The sequence below is a fragment of the Pongo pygmaeus genome, chromosome 4 (assembly GCF_028885625.2).
Source record: "Pongo pygmaeus isolate AG05252 chromosome 4, NHGRI_mPonPyg2-v2.0_pri, whole genome shotgun sequence".
Lineage (NCBI taxonomy): Eukaryota > Metazoa > Chordata > Mammalia > Primates > Hominidae > Pongo > Pongo pygmaeus.
In genome coordinates this window covers 75,984,945-76,006,728 of record NC_072377.2, presented here as the reverse complement: position 1 = coordinate 76,006,728, position 21,784 = coordinate 75,984,945, and the positions used below count along the sequence as shown (strand labels likewise).

The following is a 21,784-nucleotide window of genomic DNA, read 5'->3' as shown; positions in this document are numbered from 1 at the left end:
ATTATTAAGTAAATACCCACAGAAGAATATCTCAAGGCTGAACTTCCAGGATTGATATTGCTAGGTCAATGGCTATGCCTATTTAAAATTTTATATTACCTACTGTATATAGGATTGGCTAATAACTTACACCCTTACCAGCACTGGATGCCATTTATTTATTTGTTGTCACTCTTATGGGCAAAAAACAAAAGGTCATTTTAAATGTTATTTTAATGACCATTACAGTCGAACACCTTTTCATATCTTTCTTGCCTACAGGTATTTATTCTGTGAATTACTAGTTCATGCCTTTTGTATCTGATTATTTTATTTTATTTATTTATTTAATTCATTTTGGGACAGAGTCTCGCTCTGTCACCCAGGCTAGAGTGCAGTGGCACAATCTTGGCTCACTGCAACCTCCGCCTCCCGGGTTCAAGTGATTCTCCAGCTCAGCCTCCCAAGTAGCTGGGATTACGGGCACAGGCCACCACACCTGGCTAATTTTTGTATTTTTGTAGAGATGGGGTTTCACCATGTTGGCCAGGCTGGTCTCGAACTCCTGACCTCAAGTGATCTGCCCGCCTCTGCTTCCCAAAGTGCTGGGATTACAGGCGTGGGCCACCGCGCCCAGCCTGTATCTGATTATTTTAGATCAGCCATGCAGAGAGGTGGTTGATCTAAAGTAATCAGATATAATAGGCTACTGTAGAGTTGATTAGTTTTAGTTTTTGTTTTTTGGTGACACTAGGACTTACCAGGCCATGCCTTAGTCCAGGTGCTGGGGCTTGCCCATGGTGCTCTTGATGTATAAAGCCTGGGCATTCTGCCAATTCACCTTGGGCAGTGACACCAGGAAGCTAACATCTAGAAGGATGTTGTACACAAGCTCATCGTCTGTCATCTTCACATGGCAATGGTCATGGCCAGACACAGCACCTCCGTCTGGAACTTGATTGTGGACTTCACCTCATCAACTCTGGCCACGATGTTTTCATTGTGCATAAACAGGGAAGGGAATTTGCTGGCTTTATTCAGGCTGGGGCTGAGGATGTGTTTGATCAGAGTCATCATACTTTATGGCCAACTTTTTGATGAGCTTCTTATTCTGGTTGAGTTTCTTCAGCACCCCAAAACTCACATGGTGATAGCCTCAGCCTTGGCTTCATCAAAGTGTTGTTTGTCCCCAGCATACACACAGAGAGCTTGGGGCGGGGAGTGGACTCAAGTCTGCAGGGGAAGCACTTGTCCTTCTGAGTTCATCGTTCTTCAAGGTGATCTTCGGCTATACCCAAAAGTGTCCAGTGCTTGCCCTGGTTCCTCTGTGGGATGCCTAGTACAGAGTATCTCGAGAGGCTTTGATGCTCTTGGTGTCTCATGCCACAGAAACAAGAAACGAGCATTACTATAGAGTCTTGCACCTTCATTTAACTAACTGGTGAAACAACGAAAGTCACTGACCTTCAGTATCTTGGAGTCATGTGTGCCTTTAGGTTTTTACTGAAATTGCAGGACATTAAACTTCTTTTATAACTAGCTGTGTTTGTTCTTGGCTTTTTCTATTAGCCTCTACCACTGTGTCTATGGACCCCAAAACTTCTGATTTCTACCAATAAATTTAATATTTTTGAGAAGGACATTAAAATGCTTCTCAAGATCACTTTGGGAATCACACCTTCACTTTCCATTTATGGATTTATAGTTTTCTGGGAAGAGGACACATCTTTTCCTTTGAATACGGCCTGGTCTGTCTTCCTATTTAGATTCACAGTTCTCCATCAGCAACCAGCCTTGATCTTGTGCCGTTAGGAATCCAAATTAGTCCACATGTCTGTTCCAACTAGTGCTGGAGTGAAACTCACACCAGATTTTCCCCCAACATTCTTTATACTTAGTCTGTAACTGGACAAGTTGAAATAAATAAGTTCTCCTAGAAATTGTGGCACAGACTTCTTTCTACACAGTCAAGGGTGGGGAAAAAACACAGCAAAGAATTTTAAATACAGATGTCAAGAGCCATTGGAATCATAGATTGAGGAATGTTTAGGTCTTACAATCACAGAATTTGGAGTGAAAATGCCCTTTTGATCAGACACAAATCAACTTCCTCATTTTGTGGGTGAGACCAAGACAAGTCAGACAGCTGCTCGGCTTGCCCAGCCAGCAAGTGACAGGGCCGAAATGCAGCTTTCCTAACTCCTGGGCCACAGTCTTTCTTCTTCTAGGCTGCCCCCTTTCCTAATCTAGTTGAAAGAAGACATTTACTTAGAAGATTCATATCCCAGAAGTCTCTTTGCTGGTCACCTATCACAAAGGAGGAACTGAGTCTCAAGGAGATGAAGTGACTCGCTGAGGGTCACAGGGCTAGCAGGCGCACGCCCATCCCAGGGCACAGGTTGCACTGCTTCTCATTGCCAAGGAGGGCTCTACCAAGTAACTCTAGCTACATTTTCTGCTAGGGATGGTCAGAGTCCTCGGAGCAGGTGGAAACATTCCTAAAGTCTCACACTCTAGTGGCTGCTCTCAGAAATCCTAAGAGGCCCCCTTCTTTCAATACTCTGAGAAAACAGTCTGTCCTTTAAGACAGTCTAACCCTGCACCTTGTATCTTATTGAAAATAAATCCTCATGATTCTCCTGGGTTTGTGACTTGTGTAATAGTGCATGTGTTCAGAGTAGTTGTATTTTATTTTCTTGCAGTAAAATGTGTCACTGTTTTCCTCCTAAGTTGGGTTCTTTTGTTTTTAAGGAATACTGCTGTAGGTGAGCTTGAGACCAGGGGGTTTTACTGTAGGAACTGAGACAGTATTAGGGACTGAGGTCACCTGAGAAACTGGTCAGCTCTGGGGACCCAGTGCTGTCTCCATCGCTTTCTCACGGCTTCTTCTTCCTCATACTTCCGCTCAGATCTCCTCTCTATCACCTGGCTTATCCTGCTTATTAGAGGTTTCTGAACCTCCCTAACTGTGAGTTACTCATAGGTTTTGCTTGCTATGTCCCTGACTTTCCCTCAGGGCACCTCTAAGGATACAGGAAAAAAACAAACTCTGTTTCTCCCACTATGCTCTCACAACATACAATGCTTCTGCGACCAAATGTGTGGGTGTATTGTCTCAACACCAAGCAAGCAATAAGTTCTGCAGCAGACACCAGCTGGGCGTCCTCTAAATCAATTCAGTTCTGACACTGTCTACCTGGAGATGGCGTCAGGTACCACAGGTCGAGGGCTCAGTCCCACAACACTGTCCCCCACTTCCAATGACAATCACAAGCTCCAGGTTGTTTTACCTGTGCTCTGACCAGTCAGCTATAAATCAGGGATCCCATGGCCCCCTCCTTAGGTTTGATTAATTTGCTAGAGTGGCTCACAGAACTCAGGGAAACACTTAGGTTTACTGGTTTATCATGAAAGGTGTTACAAAAGATATAGATAAAAGCCAGATGAAAGAGAGGCATAGGGCGAAGTATGTGGGAAGAGGCAAGGAGTTTCCATGCCCTCCCCAGGCGAGCCACCCTCCAGGAACCTCCCCCTGTTCAGCTGTCTGGAAGTTCCATGAACCCAGTACTTTTGGGTTTTAGGAAAACTTCATTTAGGCATGATTGACTAAATCACTGGCCATTGATGATCAACTTAACCTTCAGCCTCCCACACGGTTAGAGAATGGGGCTGAACGTTCCAACCCTATAATGCCCCCTTGGTCTTTTATGGGATCACCCCCCATCCTGAAGCAATCTAGGGCTGCCAGCCACCAGTCATCTCATTTGCATACAAAAGATACTCTTATCACTTTGGAGATTTCAAGGATTTTAGGAGCTGTATGACAGAAAATGAGACAAAGACCAAATATATACTTTATAATATCACAGCATCCTTGCAGTTTCTGTTCTTGTTGCTGTAGGCTCATTCCTTCTGTGCTTCCTAGTTTTAGGAAAGACAGAGAACATGATTGGCTCAGCTCATCTTTTTTGCACTAGGACACAGCTCATAGTTACTGTCCAGCCTATGGGAATGGCTGCCCTTTGGTCAGGTGACTACCCTTGCACCAATCAGATATGGGCAAGGAGGGGTTTCATCACATGGCAAATTATCTGGCAAATTAAGCATCTGTTGGTGGGGCAATTTTTTTAGAAGGGGAGAGGAATTGTAAGCATGCCTAATGCTTCTGCTTTTTTTTTTTTTCTATTAAGCTTCAAGTGCCATGGAACTGAATCTGCTAATTGGCGTCTTTTGTAAATTTCTTGGGAATTACAAAAAAAAAAGTGTTATTCAGGAACTCCTTCAACTGTCTAACAGTGAGTCATGGCAATGCTATAATTTCCCTTCCGTGAACTGCTTGGCTATTTTCCAAGTACTCCTATTGGGTTCCACTCCCCTGAGGCTGAAATTTCAATGTGCCATTGGCAAAGAATGAACCCACATGCCTCGGCCTCTGAGCTTTGTCCTGAGAAGGTCTTATGATCTCTGTATTCCTGACCTGGCCCATTCCTTTAATGAATAGAGGTGAATCTGCAACACTGAACATAAACCTTATGCTCACATGCAAACCCTATGCTATGGCCCATATGATAGAAATTAGTTGATTTAGGAGCTTGGGAGGATGCATGGGAGCTGGGTAGACAGGCAGGAAAAAAGAGTCAACCTTTAGTGAGCACCTACTATGAACCTGATGTGTATAGAGAATCTGGTGTATAGATGAGGAACCTGAGGTTCAGAGAAGGTGAGACACCTGCCCAGCAACACACAGCAAGCAGGTAGTAGAGCTAGAATTTAACCCAGATCTCTCTAATTCCAAATCACACTCTTTGCATCATATGTTGAAGTTGGTGGTTGAGAAGGGGTTAGAGGGAGATATTCCAGATGAAGAAAATGGAGACCATTACAGGTAAATATGTGAAGGTGGGTAAACAGAAAGTGGTGTGGGCACTGGAGTGACAGATTTCTGTTGGAATAGAGGGAGATTAAATGTCAGAGGCAGCCAGATTCTTGCACAATATAAAGGCCAGGCCAGGGCGTAACTGACATTTTTGGAGGCCTTGGGGAGTCACTGAAGGCAAGGCAAGGCATGACGTCTCCAAGGCAGCTGTTCAGATTAGAAGGATTAGCCTGGAGACAGGTGTCAGATGGATTGGAATAGGAAGAGACTCGAGGTGATTTAGGCACGCATAACTGTGGAGGGCCCCTGTAATCTCAGGGAATGTTTCACAGCTGGCTTCATTTTCTTAAGCAAGGACCCTTTTTAGTCCCTCTCCCTCCTCATCTCTGTAATAGTCATGAGCTTAAAATTGCCTGTCCTCCACAGAAACTAAGTTTGCCATACAGCATCACGTTTGATGAAGAGAAATGCTGTCAATTTTTTTGTAATAATTTCTATCTGAAGCCTCCGAATGCTGTATTTTTGATTTTTAAAAACAGAACTACTCCAAAGGGTAGCGAGTACTGGGAAGCCGGGGCTGTGGTCTAAATTTCCCCTGAAAGTCTTAACCACGGGTGAGATCTTGTATGTGTATCAATCATACCATTTCCATCCTCATTCTCTGTTCCTGTCACTCCAAGTGTGAGAAGAGATAGATGATTAAGATAAAGTCCAGTTCCTAGGACTTTACCTTCTATTTCTTTTTCTTTTCCCAAGTAAAATCACCATGAAATTATAAGACGTTGTAGGCAATTTGGCTAAGGTACTTGTGGATTTGCTTTGGGAAGAGTAAAAATCAGCAAATGCTTTCTTCCCCGCATTTTGCAGCTGTTGAGGGTATTTACATAATTTGGGCATGGCTAACATAAAGAGTATTGGTGCTGAAACATACCTTTCCTTTACCAGAAATTAAGTATCAAGTTTGGCTGTGAATTAGTTTGTCAGTTTTATTGGTGAGAAAACTGAAGTGGAGTTTAACCCCTGGACTCTGCAGGGCTCAGTAATCATGTAGGTGGAAATCCAGTGGATAAAAATGGCAGCAGGATTGTGGCACACCTGTAGTCCCACCTACTTGGGAGGCTGAGGAGGAAGAATTGTTTGAGGCCAGGAGTTTGAGACCAGCCTGGGCAACGTAGCAAGACCCCACCTCTACAAAAAATTAAAAAAAAAAATCAGCCTGACATGGTGGCAGGTGCCTGTAGTCCCAGCTACACAGGCAGCTGAGGCGGGTGGGCAGATCTCTTGAGCCCAGGAGTTTGAGTACAGCCTGGGCAACAGAGTACTTCTCTCTAACAAGAAAGAAAAATGGCAACAGGTTGATCTGCATTTCCCTTTTGCCCTAGGCTAAATTTGGAGCCCCTCTTCCTTGACACACTTGAGGTAATAAAATTCACAGCTTTGACAAAACCACTGGAAGAGGTCCTTCAAGCAAAAGTTAAACTTGTGGTCCCCCCCACCCAAGGAAACAGCAATACAACCAAAGCAGAAACCTTAATTGGCTGCCCTCAATGTGGAGGGTATTGTGCTAGGAGAGAACTTAAATAACTTTTCCTTAAGAGTGTAGTGTCAGAGAAATTGTTTGCTATAATAGCGACAATCTTCACTGAAGCAGAGGTGAGTTGTTCTATTTAATAATTCCAAGAGCACACTCTTTACCCAGTGCTTTCTCTGCTGAGTCTGAAAAATCAACTCACTGCATTCTTTAGTGTTTAAAGCACAGGTCATTAGACTCACTACACCCAGGGACTCAATGAAATGGCAAACATTTTCAGGGGACTGTGAAGATGTCAAGATGTGAAAGCAACCTCTGGCTACCAAGTCACGGGACTTTGCTGTCAGGCCTGGGTCAGGCCAGATGCTGGGTGATTCTCAAACCAACACCTTCGAATGGTCTGCTGGTTAGGATCACCATGTCCCCTCATGGTCCCATCACAGCTGGATTGGGTGGACCTATGGGGTACTAGAGTTGTAGGTAGGAACGGTGAGAAATCGTTCAACAGAATTCAGTTGGTCAAGGCCAGATTTGTGCACAGTCCTATTTGGTATCCAGTTCAAATCCAAGGAGGTCATCATGGTGGGGTCTCATCTATATATTTGCACCTCTGGGAATTTGGGGGAGCCAAGGCAGACTGTCCATAATAGAACTAATGACTATTGGTATTTAAAGTCCTTGGGAAAAAATAGTGGGAACTTTGGGATTCTTGAACAAAGAAAGGAGGCTTGGCCTGTGTCAACCACTCAGAAGGAAGGAGTGCCCCAAGCAGGCAGAGAATTCATCTTCTGTGGTGAAGGAGGGACATAGTTCATATTCCCCATATTGAGACACCTTTTTTCCTAGTCAAGGGATGCTTTTGTGTATGACAAAGAGCTGTCTTTCTGCCCAGGGCACTTGGGCCTCCTACATTGAGGTTGTCTCAAGGGGCCTTAAAAGTCTGTGGTCACTTAAGGGTCAGACAATTCAAGGTTACCTGAAGGAATTGTATTTGCTTGAGGTGGGGCTGAGATCCAATACCTTTAGTTTTGACAGGAACAGAGCAGATCAGGGACTGCAGGAGAACTGAGGACAGGAGGAAAGAATGACAGCAATTGTTGAGAAATGGAACACCCCAGAAGCAGCGGCCAAAACTCTAGGGAGATAGCAAGGATCGCTGGGGAATGCAGGGAACTGGGGGTTTGGAGTTACAGTAACACAACCGTGTGAGAACTTGAAGCCAAATGTCTCTGTGCCCATCACCCAAGCTGTGAATATCGCCAAGGCATGTGTAGCCTGAAAAACCAAGGGTTTCTCTCAAAACTTTGTCAAATATTGGCTACTTTAAAAATGTTACCATTTCCATAAGTTTTGTGATGTGAAAGGCTTGGGAAGGTGGACTCATGCCAGGGATTCATGTGGACAGTTTGCCAGCTGCTGGGGGTGGGGAACAGAGAAGGGACCCCAAGATTAGCTCTTGGGGCAAGACTTGCCTCTCTATGTTAAGAGATGACCTACATACAGGACACAAGTAAGAGGAGATTATCTGACTTGGTGTCCTGTGATATTCTCTGAAAGTTTGTCTGATGTGGCAGATAGCACCAAGATGAGAGACATTCTCACCTTCCTCAGGTCAGGTGAGGATCTGAAAATACTAAGTTGCTGAGAATGTCCTCTTTAGTTACCTCTTCAGATCTGGGGAAGGGGAAGTCCTGATTTGGTTAAACCAGTCATCTTGCCCTGTAGCCCCTGTGAACAGAGATCAGTCAAGACCAGAACTGACCACGTAGGAGGTGTCTCCATTGATATTTGTACAGCCGTTTACAATAAGCATGTATTAATTACGTATTTCTCTGTAACAAGTTACCCCAAAATTTTGCAGCTTAAATCCACAATAAACATTTATCTCATATAGTTCCTATAAGTCAAGACTTCAGGAGTGGCTTAACTGGCTCTCTTGAAGTTGCAGTCAAGAAGTCGCCAGGACTGCAGTCATCTGAAAGCTTGACTGGGGCTGGAGAATCAGTCTACAAGATGGCTCACTTGGATGATAACCTCATGCTGGCAGGAAGCCCAGCTCCTCACCATCTGGACTTCTCCATAGTGCTGCTGAAGTGTCCTCACAACATGGTGTCTGGTGTCTGCCTCCCCCCAGATCAAGTGATCCAAAAGAGAGCAAGACAGAAGCCTCAGTAATTTTTGCAACCTAGTCTCAGAAGTCACACTCAGGCAATTCTCCAATATCTTATTGGTCACATAGATCAGTCCTATTCAGTGTAGGAGGGGACTACATACAAGGGCATGAATACCAGGAAGTCAGAGTCACTGGGCCCACCTCGGAGACTGGCCACCAAAAATAGCCTATCTCCTATCAAGAGCTTCCTGTGAGACGGGCACCTTGCCAATAACCTTACATACAGTAATCCTTCAGAGTTATTGTTTTCTTACTCTCCTCATTTCTACAGATGAGGACACTGAAGCCTAGAGAGGGTACATGACTTCCCAAGGATTTTCCATGCTGAGCTTGTCTTTGGTTTGCACCTCTAAGAAATAAAGTTCAGGTCATGTTTTCATTCAGCACACAGACATTGAGTGTCTACTATGAGACAAGCACTGTGTTAGGCTCGAGAATATGAGTAATAGCCAGACCCAAGCCCTGAGGTATGTGAAAAAGTTACAGGCACAAAAATGGCCCTGTGTTTAAGGTATAATCTGGCTCTACAGAGGAAGTCGTCAATTATTTGAGGATAGGAATAGGTCAGAAAAGTCTTATTGTATGGGTGGTGCTTGAGGTAAGCCTTAAGGGGTCAAGAACATTCTCAAGTGGGAATGTGCCAGATCTTCAGGCCTGGAGTGGGAGCAAGGAGTTCCGAGTGATTCCTACAGAGCACGTGGGAATGTCCCATCTTCATCTTCTAGCTTTTGGTCTGTGTTTGGTGAAGCCAGATGACACTTTATCATACGGCCAGCCTAATGGAGCTGGGGGTGGGTGTGGGTGGGGCTAGAACCAGGAGACTCAGGTTTTATGTGCTGTTTTCCCACCCACCCCCTGTATGATCTCTGGCAAATTCTTAGCTTACATATGCTTTGGTTCTGGCTTCTGTTAAATGAGAATAAAACAATCTTTCCTCACATTGTAGAGGGGGAGGAGCTGGAAGTATGGTTGTGAAAATGTCAAATGCAACTGAAAAACTTAAAGCTCTCCTTTCTACATGATCTGAAGTCAGAGCTACTTCCACTGCAACACACTTCTTCTCTGCCACCCCACTCTACCTGCACCATACAGACACAGAAGGGCTATAACTTAAAATTTTGTTTTCAGTTACTTTTAGCCAAGGGAAAACAGTCAACAGCTCCTGAGGATGTTTGGTACACTAGGCTCCCTCTGAAAAAATGTGCAAGCACTTCAGTTGTCCATCTAAAATTGTTACTGAAAACGTTGGGTGATGGGAGAAGAGAAAGAAGTCTACTGTTTGCAACTGTGCTGTCGTCATCTGTGCTTTGTGCAGCTCTTTCAGGACAACTATCAGGTGGATGACACTATGATTCTTACAGTTGCCATGCATTTCGTTCTCTGAGAAGTCAAGCACATTCTTTTTTTATGCAATAATGCTGCAACTTATTATTTTTATTGCAGAAGCAACTAAGCAATATTTTTCCTGTGAACAGCACCCTCATGTATATGTAAACCACAGTCTGCAGTTCCTCAAAAAAAAAAAAAAAGAGAGGGATGCTGAATATTCTTACTCTCAACTGGATGCATATAGGGTACAATTCAATGTAGAGGTCACCACTGCCTTCCCACGCATACCCTGGACCCCCATCCTCACCATCATCAGCATAGGTGAGCAACTAGACATTTTGGCCAAGTAAAAAAATCTCCCGGAAGTACTGATCATTTCATATATGTGTGAATCTGTTGATACTATTCATATGAACAATACACACAGAATATTGATCTCCCAAGAGTCATTTTCATTTCATTTTGCTCTTTTCCTTCTCTCGCCTGAAGCCTTGGAAAGCTAACCCCACACACTCCTTTAGGCTCTCCCTTATCACTTCCCTGAGCCCCTTTCATCCACACAAGAGCATCAGACACAATATTGTGACCTGTGCACAACCTCAAAGTGTACTGGCACATCTGTTCCAGTATCTATTGATTTCTAAAATCATTTTCTCTCTTCTCGTCAAGAAAACTCAGACAATTCTGGGGTGGAATTTGGTAATCCTGGATTGAGAAGTGAAGATCACCTTGTTCTATGGAAAGTGAAAGAGGAATTGAAGCAAGGAAGCTAAAGTTCTTCATGTAGTTCCAGAATATTGACTTTCTCCTCTCCTCTTGAGCTTTTCAATTGCCACGAATAGTCAAGGCCTTGTTGCCTGGTGCATTTTTTAAATTATGGCTTTCAATACTTTATTGTGGTTAGAAGAAGATGGGCAAGTATTAAAAGCCCATCGTATTCTTCAAAGACTACTTGTTTTGCTCTTTAATTAACAAACAGTAAAATCATTTTCTTGGGGTACAGTTTTATGAGTTTTAATCCACGTATAGATTCATGTAACCACCACCACAATCAGGATATGTAACAGTTTCATCATCCCCGAAACTCTCATGCTGCCCCCTGTAGTCACACTCTCCCCCACCCAAACCTTATAACCACTGATCTGTTCTCTTTATTGTTTTGCCTTTTCCAGAAAGTCATGTAAATGACACTTGCGAGTTATGTATTGGCATCAGCCAGTATGCGGCTTCTGAGATGGCCTTATTTTCCTCAGCATCACACCTTTCAGATTCATCCATGTTGTTGCATTTATCAATAACTAGTTCTTTTTTATTGATTACTAGGATTCAATTGTTCTCATGCATATTGAACTCAGCAGCGGTTTTCAGTATAATACAGACCCCATGGGTCCCAGGAAGAAAGGCCGGTTGGGTAACCAAGCGAGGAAGTAGCTAAAGTTCATTCTTCAAATTCTATGGTTACTTGTCATAATCATGTTGAGTGATCACCTGGAGATGAAGAGGCACAGCGGTTTTTATTCAAGAGCAAAAGAAGCCAAGGGAAAGCCAAGGCCCAATCACCTCAGGCTTTCAATAGCCCCCTTCCCCCGTGCAGCATCTGCGAGTTCTTTTTTTATTTTGTTTTGTTTTGTTTTGTTTTTGAGATGGAGTCTCAGACTGTCGCCCAGGATGGAGTGCAATGGTGTGATCTCAGCTCACTGCAACCTCCGCTTCCCAGGTTCAAGCGATTCCCCTGCCTCAGCCTCCTGAGTAGCCAGGATTACAGGTGCACACCACCACACCCAGCTAATTTTTTGTATTTTTAGTAGAGATGGGGTATCACTATGTTGGCCAGACTGGTTGATCACTGGTGTCCTGTCCTCGTGATCCGCCCGCCTTGGCCTCCCAAAGTGCTGGGATTACAGGAGTGAGCCACTGCGCCCGGCCGCGAGTTCTTAACATACTTCACTTTCAAGCTGCCCAGCATCTTCCTGACTCAGGCTAATGTAGCAGTTCTCCACAGTGGGTGATATTGCCCCTCACAAAGCATTTGACAAAGTTGGGAGACATTTTTGGTTGTCAGGACCCAGGGACTGCTACTGGCATCCAGTGGATATTGAGTACCTACTAAGTGACAGGCAATATTCTGTGCTGGGGATACAGGTGTGGACACAAAAGGCAGAGTCCCTGCCCTCATGGGGCTTACAGGCTAGAGCAGGGGTTGGCAAACTTTTTCTGTAAAAGGCCAGATGATCAATATTTTCAGCTTTGTGGACCATGTAGTCTCTATTGTAGTGTGAAGGCCGACAAAGACAATGTGCAAACAGATGATAGTGTCCGTGCCCCAGTGCAACTTGACTTACAAAAGTAGGCAGCTTGTATGATGTAGCCCTCAGGCTGTAATTTGCCAACTCTTCGTCTAGAGAGAAGACAAATCATTGACAAACAAATATAAAATTCAAGTAGTAAGTGCTATATATTTTTTTAAAGGCAAGATAAGAGATAGAGAGGAGGAAAGGTGCAATTTAGACTAGGTGGTCAGGGAAGGCCTCTCTGAGGAGGTGACATTTGATCAGGCACCTGAATGACATGCAGGACTGAGCCAGAGGGAAGAGCAAGTGCAAACGCCCTGAAGCAGGAATGTGCTGGTGTCTTCAAGGAACAGAAAGAAGACCAGGGTGGCAGGAATAACACACGGAAGGTGTGGGGAAGCTGAGGTTAGAGAGGTCAGTGGGGCCAGGACATGTTAGCACTTGGACTTTGGAGTTGATGCTCAGGGTGCTGAGAAGCCTTGGGGGCTTTGGGAGAGGGATACCATGTTCCACATTCTCACCATCAAGCGGAAGCGTTCAGGTGACTTTTCATGGCCTCCATTCATCCACACGTGGGTTTGGGTGAATTAGTGAAAGGTGCCTCTCCCTACTGCCAGCAGCAGCCTTGGATCCTGGCCTCCACTCCCCACCTCTGCCACATGCCCTTAGTTGGGGTACAACTTGCACAGCTGTACATTCCAGTCCTTGGTCTTAAGTGCTGTTGAGGTTACTTGAACTTTAAGCAAATGGTATTCTTCAGACTTTCTAGGACTTTGATATATTTGGTATGCAAATTATTGTTATTAGGCAGTGGTTTCTGGGGCTCCAGCTCAGTGTTCTAGGGCAGACTGGAGAACATCTAATCTGAGGGTGCTCTTCCTTTTCCCTTGAAAGGAATCTCGACCCATTCCTGAGACCTCTCACCACTGGGACCAGCAGTCCCCCTTCTTCGCTTTGAGGTAATGCAAAGTGGTATGAATGAGGGAAACAAAGAGTAAGCAGCAAAGGCATCTCTCTAAGTTATGGAAACTTGCATAAAAGGAACCTTGTGGCAATAGTGAGGCCTTTCATTTCCTATTCTTTATTAAATGACAGGTTGCCAGGAAAGCACTGTCACACATTTGCATGCAGGTTAAATTTCTCAAAATCTGAGCCCCTACAGCGAGTGACAGTGGGCAGTGTGAAAGAAAGGCTCGAGATTCGCTGCTGTGCTGTTGTTATTGTCAATGGGTAAATTTCTTTAGCAACTTGTGGTTCTATTGGAACTGACTGGAACAAATCCAGCCATGAGATATTTGTTAGTTGGTTTTCTTTTCTATTTATTATTTTGAATGGAAAGCATGATAACCAGGGATAAATAATGAAAGGCACTTTTGTTATCATCATTAAATACCAAACATAGGTGACTACAGAAATCCTAAAATAACTAGATGAGCTCATCATGGACCAACATCTTTCACTTTTCTAATGTGCTTTTGGAGGTTTTGACACCAGGAATGCAGCAGTGCTTTCCAAATAGTGTGGACTTTACCTAGAAGTATTATCAACTGAGTCATAATGAACATCATGGTTCACTCTTTTCCCATGGTTGTCTTAATTAGCTGCACAATTTTCCCTGATATCACCTGAAACAATCTTCAAATTCTTACCCAGAGGTTTGATTGAGCATTTTCTATTCATTTGTCAATTCTAAGAACTAGTTACTGGGATTAACTTACAAATGAATATTCCTTTCCTAATTGCTGCAGACAAATGGTTTGGCTGCTTCAACTTAAAACAATAAAGATGAAAGTAGTATTCCTTCAACTTAAAACAATAAAGATGAAAACAATAAAGATTAATTTAATTTTGTGATAGTAAGCATCTTCTAAGCTATAAGTAGAGGATGAGACATGTAGTTCCAGAGTTGGGCTTTAAACCTACATCTAAAGTTCATTGTTATTAGGAGGTATCTGAATATTAGGCCTGGAAATATTGAATTGGCAAACATTTTTCTGTTTTTAATCTTTCCTCTATGTTTTCCAGGGGAAAAAAACTGATATTTGTTAATATTCTCCTTCAAAAAAACTGGGAAAGTTAAAATGTACCTTGGGTTGCAGTAAAAGATGGTTGTAGTAGGTTGATCTTTCCCATGGCTTACCTTGAGGGACTTCACTCATGTCAAAGGCTGCATAAGATGCTGGGCATTGGGAGACACATTTGGGGAGCAAATGGGCAGCTCCAAGTGGCCTTGTCACCCTTCTACAGGATGTAGCCCAAGGGCAGCTGGTGAGGAAAAGGATTTTTAGGCTTGTTGCTTGCTTTTCTCAACTTGGCCTACACATCTTCTCCCTTGAAATAAGAGTTTTAGGCTCAGGAGAAAACAGGACTAAAAGCAAACCTCTGGCTTCTCCTAAGTTCCAGTAAAGCAGCCTCTACTCTGAGTCAGTGAGTGAAAGAGTGAGAACACAGGAAGCCAAGCTCTGTCACAAAAGAACCCAAAAAAGGGACCTAAAATATTTTTTTTTCAAAGGGAGAAGCATTGACAAAATGATGGGGAAGACACAAAATAGAAGAACAGAGAAAGAAAAAAGAGGAAGTAAAATTCAAGGAGAAAAAAAATCATAACACATTAGTTTATTTGAAATGTGAACAGATGGCAAAATTGCACACGGCCCATTCTAGTCCAGCTTGCTTGCCAACTCTTCTACTCAAAGACAGGGGGACCTATTCCACCTATTTGTCTCAGAACCTTTAAAATGGGGTCAGGAAATTTGCTACTTGGGCTTAGCAATGTGCTGGTTGTCTTTGTCCCACACTCTGCATCTATCTAGGTGTTCTGCACATAAGAACATTTCAATAGCATTAAATCATCAACAACCTAAAAGTCATGTCTACACCTGCAAAGTGAAATGTGGAATTGAGATAGTTTAGAGAAGAAAAAGGGATTTTTGAAAACAGACCCAAATAGTCCATATGAAAAAAAGATTTATACTTTTGGGCAAGACTCATGGCCCACTGAATTTGATATTTTGACTCTAAGAGTGTATCACAGGCTGTGGAATGAAAGGGGTATAGGGGCCCAGAGCCACTCAATTGGTTCACTGGTTAACCGCCCAGCTCTCCACTTTATCATGGTGGGTCCTGCAGAAGTGAGCTTCATGCTACTGATTATTTACTTGCAAAGTGGGCGTCGTGCCTGGGTGATACCCTGCCTCCCTATGCAGTGCAGTAGAACACAGCCTAACTGTGTTCCTCCCTCCACCTCTAACACCTGAATGAGATAAAAGCCTGCTTAACACAGCATGTAAAGAAAGACTGAGTTCTGGCCACTCAACTCCAGACTCCTAGAGGTGTTTGACCAAATGGCCACCAACCAGGTGTTTTGGGTTTTTTTCATTTGATAAGTGAGGTAAATCACAGACATTACATTATGTAAGGAATATGTACAATAGGATTTTCCCCAAGATTTTTTCTAGTACCTTTATCCCTGAGCTGGTGTGGCCAAACCATACCAACTCTGCGGGCCACATTGTTTAGAGTCATTAACAGTTTGTTTCTTTTACCTCATCAGTTGTTGTACAATGCACAGTTGCACCAGGGTCTCCTCCAGGTACTTTGGGTGGTTTTCAAGAATGTATCTATCGATGCCCATGAAGAAGTCATCTTGAACAAGGGCATCTTGAACAAGGGCATCTGTCCTTTCTTCCTCCTGAGCTCTGGTCTCTGTCAGGGATATCTCTCATCAGAATCCCCATCCCAGCCCCAGTATAGTTAGTGCTCTGTGAAGTCTCAATATACATTAAAGGTTCATGATAATGGGAATTTCATCTTTGACCTATTCTTAGAGATGGGCAGTGATAAATACACCGGGAAGCCAACATTTTCCTCACTTAAATGGAGAACGCTCCAAGATTTAGTCATTCCTGATGATGGCAGGAAGAGACAGTCAGGTTGACTATCATTTGATGAATTTGGAAGGGTAGGGAGACAATCAAAATAACCAAGATCCTAATTCCTTTTTACTTCTTTCACACAAAAATGTGATTTTAGTTAATAAAAGCAAACAGTTAATTGGGGGGATTTTCCTTCTCAATTTGGGAGGAAACCCTTTCCCAAGTGAGACAAATGACCATCCTTTTTCTTTCATAAGAAACTGAGTGCCTCTCCCTCTCCCTCTCCCTCTCCCTCTCCCTCTCCCTCTCCCTCTCCCTCTCCCTCTCCCTCTCCCTCTCCCTCTCCCTCTCCCCTTTTTTCGGTCTCCCTCTGTTATCGAAGCTGGACTGTACTGCCGTGATCTCGGCTCGCTGCAACCTCCCTGCCTCGGGCTCCTGTGATTCTCCTGCCTCGGCCTGCCGAGTGCCTGGGATTGCAGGCGCGCGCCGCCACGCCTGAATGGTTTTTGTATTTTTGGTGGAGACGGGGTTTCGCCGTGTTGACCGGGCTGGTCTCCAGCTCCTGGCCTCTAGTGATCTGCCCGCCTCAGCCTCCCGAGGTGCTGGGATTGCAGACGGAGTCTCGCTAACTCAACGCTCAATGGTGCTCAGGCTGGAGTGCAGTGGTGTGATCTCGGCTCGCTGCAACCTCCACCTACCAGCCTCCTGCCTTGGCCTCTTAAAGTGCTAAGATTACAGCCTCTGCCCCGCCGCCACCCCGTCTAGGAAGTGAGGAGCGTCTCTGCCTGGCCGCCCATCGTCTGGGATATGAGGAGCCCCTCTGCCCGGCCGCCCTATCTGGGAAGTGAGGAGCGCCTCTGCCCGGCTGCCCATCGTCTGGGAGGAAGTGAGGAGCGCCTCTGCCCGGCTGCCCCGTCTGGGAGATGAGGAGCACCTCTGCCCGGCCGCCCCGTCTGGGAGGTGAGGAGCGCCTCTGCCCGGCCGCCACCCCGTCTGGGAGGAAGTGAGGAGCGCCTCTGCCCGGCTGCCCCGTCTGGGAGATGAGGAGCACCTCTGCCCGGCCGCCCCGCCTGGGAGGTGAGGAGCGCCTCTGCCCGGCCGCCACCCCGTCTGGGAGGAAGTGAGGAGCGCCTCTGCCCGGCCGCCCCGTCTGGGAAGTGAGGAGCGCCTCTGCCTGGCCTCCACCCCGTCTGGGAGGAAGTGAGGAGCGCCTCTGCCCGGTTGCCCCATCTGGGAAGTGAGGAGCGCCTCTGCCTGGCCGCCACCCCGTCTGGGAAGTGAGGAGCGCCTCTGCCCGGCTGCCACCCCATGTGGGAAGTGAGGAGCGCCTCTGCCCAGCCACCCCTTCTGGGAGGTGAGGAGCGCCTCTGCCCGGCCGCCCCGCCTGGGAGGTGAGGAGCGCCTCTGCCCGGCCGCCCCGCCTGGGAGGTGAGGAGCGCCTCTGCCTGGCCACCACCCCGTCTGGGAGGAAGTGAGGAGCACCTCTGCCCAGCTGCCCCATCTGGGAAGTGAGGAGCGCCTCTGCCCGGCTGCCACCCCCTATGGGAAGTGATGAGCGCCTCTGCCCGGCCGCCCACTCTGGGAAGTGAGGAGCGCCTCTGCCCGGCCGCCCACTCTGGGAGGTGAGGAGTGCCTCTGCCCGGCCGCCCCGTCAGGGAGGTGAGGAGCGCCTCTGCCTGGCCGCCACCCCATCTGGGAGGAAGTGAGGAGCATCTCTGCCCAGCTGCCCCATCTGGGAAGTGAGGAGCGCCTCTGCCCGGCTGCCACCCCCTATGGGAAGTGAGGAGCGCCTCTGCCCGGCCGCCCACTCTGGGAGGTGAGGAGTGCCTCTGCCCGGCCGCCCCGTCTGGGAGGTGAGGAGCGCCTCTGCCTGGCCGCCACCCCGTCTGGGAGGAAGTGAGGAGCGCCTCTGCCCGGCCGCCCACTCTGGGAAGTGAGGAGCGCCTCTGCCCGGCCGCCCACTCTGGGAAGTGAGGAGCGCCTCTGCCCGGCCGCCCACTCTGGGAGGTGAGGAGCGCCTCTGCCTGGCCACTCCGTCTGGGAAGGGAGGAGCGCCTCTGCCTGGCCGCCCCGTCTGGGAGGTGAGGAGCACCTCTGCCCGGCCGCCACCCCGTCTGGGAGGAAGTGAGGAGCACCTCTGCCCGGCCGCCCCGTCTGGGAAGTGAGGAGCGCCTCTGCCTGGCCGCCACCCCGTCTGGGAGGAAGTGAGGAGCGCCTCTGCCCGGCTGCCCCATCTGGGAAGTGAGGAGCGCCTCTGCCCGGCCGCCACCCCATATGGGAAGTGAGGAGCGCCTCTGCCTGACCACTCCGTCTGGGAGGTGAGGAGCGCCTCTGCCCGGCCGCCCCGTCTGGGAGGTGAGGAGTGCCTCTGCCCGGCCGTCACCCCGTCTGGGAGGAAGTGTGGAGCACCTCTGCCCGGCTGCCCCGTCTGGGAGATGAGGAGCACCTCTGCCCGGCCGCCCCGTCTGGGAGATGAGGAGCACCTCTGCCCGGCCGCCCCTTCTGGGAGATGAGGAACACCTCTGCCCGGCTGCCCCGTCTGGGAGGTGAGGAGTGCCTCTGCCCGGCTGCCACCCCGTCTGGGAGGAAGTGAGGAGCACCTCTGCCCGGCCGCCCCCTCTGGGAAGTGAGGAGCGCCTCTGCCTGGCCGCCACCCCGTCTGGGAGGAAGTGGGGAGCGCCTCTGCCTGGCTGCCCCATCTGGGAAGGGAGGAGCGCCTCTGCCCAGCCGCCACACCGTCTGGGAAGTGAGGAGCGCCTCTGCCCGGCCGCCCCCTCTGGGAGGTGAGGAGCGCCTCTGCCCGGCCGCCCCGTCTGGGAGGTGAGGAGCACCTCTGCCCGGCTGCCACCCGGTCTGGGAGGAAGTGAGGAGCGCCTCTGCCCGGGCGGCCCCGTCTGGGAAGTGAGGAGCACCTCTGCCCGGGCAGCCCCGTCTGGGAAGCGAGGAGCGCCTCTGCCCCGGCGGCCCCTTCTGGGAAGCGAGGAGCGCCTCTGCCCGGGCGGCCCCGTCGGGGAAGTGAGGAGCGCCTCTGCCCGGCCGCCCCGTCTGGGATGTGAGGAGCGCCTCTACCCGGCTGCCCATCGTCTGGGATGTGAGGAGCGCCTCTGCCCGGCCGCCCCGTCTGGGAAGTGAGGAGCGCCTCTACCCGGCTGCCCATCGTCTGGGATGTGAGGAGAGCCTCTGCCCGGCCGCCCCGTCTGGGAGGAGAGGAGCGCCTCTGCCCGGGCGGCCCCGTCTGGGAAGCGAGGAGCGCCTCTGCCCGGCCGCCCTGTCTGGGACGTGAGGAGCGCCTCTGCCTGGCTGCCCTGTCTGGGAGGTGTACCCAACAGCTCCAAAGAGACAGCGACCATCGGGAGCGGGCCATGAGGACGATGGCGGTTTTGTTGAAGAGAAGGGGAGGAAGTGTGGGGAAAGGAAGGAGAGATCAGATTGTTGCTGTGTCTGTGTAGAATGGGGTGGGCATAGGAGACTCCATTTTGTTCTGACTAGGAGAAATTCTTCTGCCTTGGGGTGCTGTTGATCTATGGCCTTTCCCCCAGCCCCGTGCTCTCTGAAACATATGCTGTGTCAACTTAGGGTTAAATGGATTAAGGGCGGTGCAAGATGTGCTTTGTTAAACAGATGCTTGAAGGCAGCATGCCCTTTAAGAGTCATCACCACTCCCTAATCTCAAGTACCCAGGGGCACAAACACTGCAGAAGGCCGCAGGGACCTCTGCCTAGGAAAACCAGAGACCTTTGTTCATGTGTTTATCTCCTGACCTTCTCTCCACTATTATCCTATGACCCTCCCATATCCCCCTCTCCGAGAAACACCCAAGAACGATCAATAAATACTTCATAAATTTAAAAAAAAAAAAAAAAAAAAAGAAAATTAAAAAAAAAAAAAAAAAAAAAAGAAACTGAGTGTATGTTTTCTCACAAAACATCTAATATGTGTGTGCATGTGTGCTCGCGTGTACACGCACATGGACACATTGCATGATACTTACATTGGTCTACTTTCTGCAGAGGATCAACTTTACTGCTTTCTCTCTTTTAAAAGTATCCTTTCAACACTAAATATTTCTTAACCTGCATGAAGGCAATATTCTATATATTCCCTAAAGTCTATCTACAACTACCTTTCCTGTCTAGCCTGCTATGTGGACCTCTGTTCTCTCTGAATTCCAGAAATGCTTTTGAAAGCTAGCACCTTTTAAAAATAGTGACTCTGGACGCCCTCTGCCGTCTATTGTAAGTTCTTCAGCTCTGCTACTGACAGCAAAGCAGGAAGTCGGCCAGGGATTATTGAGAATACAGGCACACAGCCAGCACTTGGGCAGGCAATACAGAGATGGGGTTAAAAACATGACCTCCAGCATCAGACCTCCTGGGTTCAAATACTGTGCTCTCCCGCTCTCTAGTGTTATATCCACAGGCAAGCAACTAAACGTCTCTGAGCTTCAGTTTCTTTATCTGTGAAATGGGATAATAGTACTTTATGGGGTTTCCTAGGGATTAAATGAGATAAAGTGCTTTGCACAGGACATGGCAAATGGTAAGTCTTATTGTTATTTGAAACGTAGTTTCGCTCTTGTCGCCCAGGCTAGAGTGCAATGGCACAGTCTGGGCTCACTGTAACCTCCGTCTCCCGGGTTCAAGTAATTCTCCTGTCTCAACCTCCTGAGTAGCTGAAATTACAGATGCCCGCCACCAAGGCTGGCTAATTTTTTTGTATTTTTAGTAGAGATGGGGTTTCACCATGCTGGCCAGGCTGGTCTAGAACTCCTGACCTCAGGTGATCTGCCTGCCTCGGCCTCCCAAAGTGCTGGGATTACAAGCTTGAGCTACCCTGCCCAGCTGGTAAGTCTTGTATGTTATCTATTTTTGTCTATAATCTTTGTAATTTTATGAACCCTGGCTTTTTATAAGCCCCGTTTTTGTTGAATTCTGTATCACCTAAGGACCAATGTGTTAAAGATCGATTATGCTCTTCTAAATTGGAAATGACATTTCCTCTGCTCTCTATAGCTTTTTTATATAATGACAAGCTTTTTAGGCCAAAGCCTCATGATGCATGCAGCCATCTTGCTACCAGCTATAACCAGAACATACTCCTCACCCTACCTGACATCAACCCAGTAATTTCCAGCTATAAAACGGAAGGTTAACTTAATCCTTTTCAATCTTCATGGCTACATGAGTCTCCCTGGGATGCAGTAGAATACATCAGCAGGTTGTTACTATTAGTTACCAGGAATGAGACTTGCACTTGTGGATTCAAAATCAAATTGAGTTGTAGGGCAGTTCCTTTGCAGGGGTTATGCGTTCCTTCGTGCTGTCAATTGTAACAGATGATGTTGCTGTCTAGGGGTAAGGGCTACTTTGGGGATTGAAAGACAGGGTGATGCTGTGCTCTTCTAGGTGAGCATCTTGGCCTGACTTCAGTCAGGAAAAAGGAATCAGGGAAGACAAGGGATTTACAAAGCATCACTCTACTCTGACAATGCATTTCCAGGCAGGCCCGCAGTTCACAGACCGTGATGCCTTGCAGGCCATCTCAGAGGCCCCTGGTTCTCTTTCTTCTCCTGATTAAATGAGGCCTTCCTCTCCTATCCCAGAGCAGCCAGCTCTGCAGTGTTTCAGCTGCAGGGCAGTGATTAGCAGGTAAGCATGTGGTTCCCTTTCCCTCTGGGCCTTCTTTCCCCATCCCCATCTTTAATGGCTGTGGTAATGCTGCCTCTGAGGC

General features: G+C 47.4%; 1 pseudogene; it reads right to left on the bottom strand.

Annotated features, from left to right (window-relative positions):
• Nucleotides 1-751: 751 nt before the first annotated feature.
• On the bottom strand, nucleotides 752-15,813 carry LOC129036190 (large ribosomal subunit protein uL1-like; annotated as a pseudogene).
• Nucleotides 15,814-21,784: the final 5,971 nt, after the last annotated feature.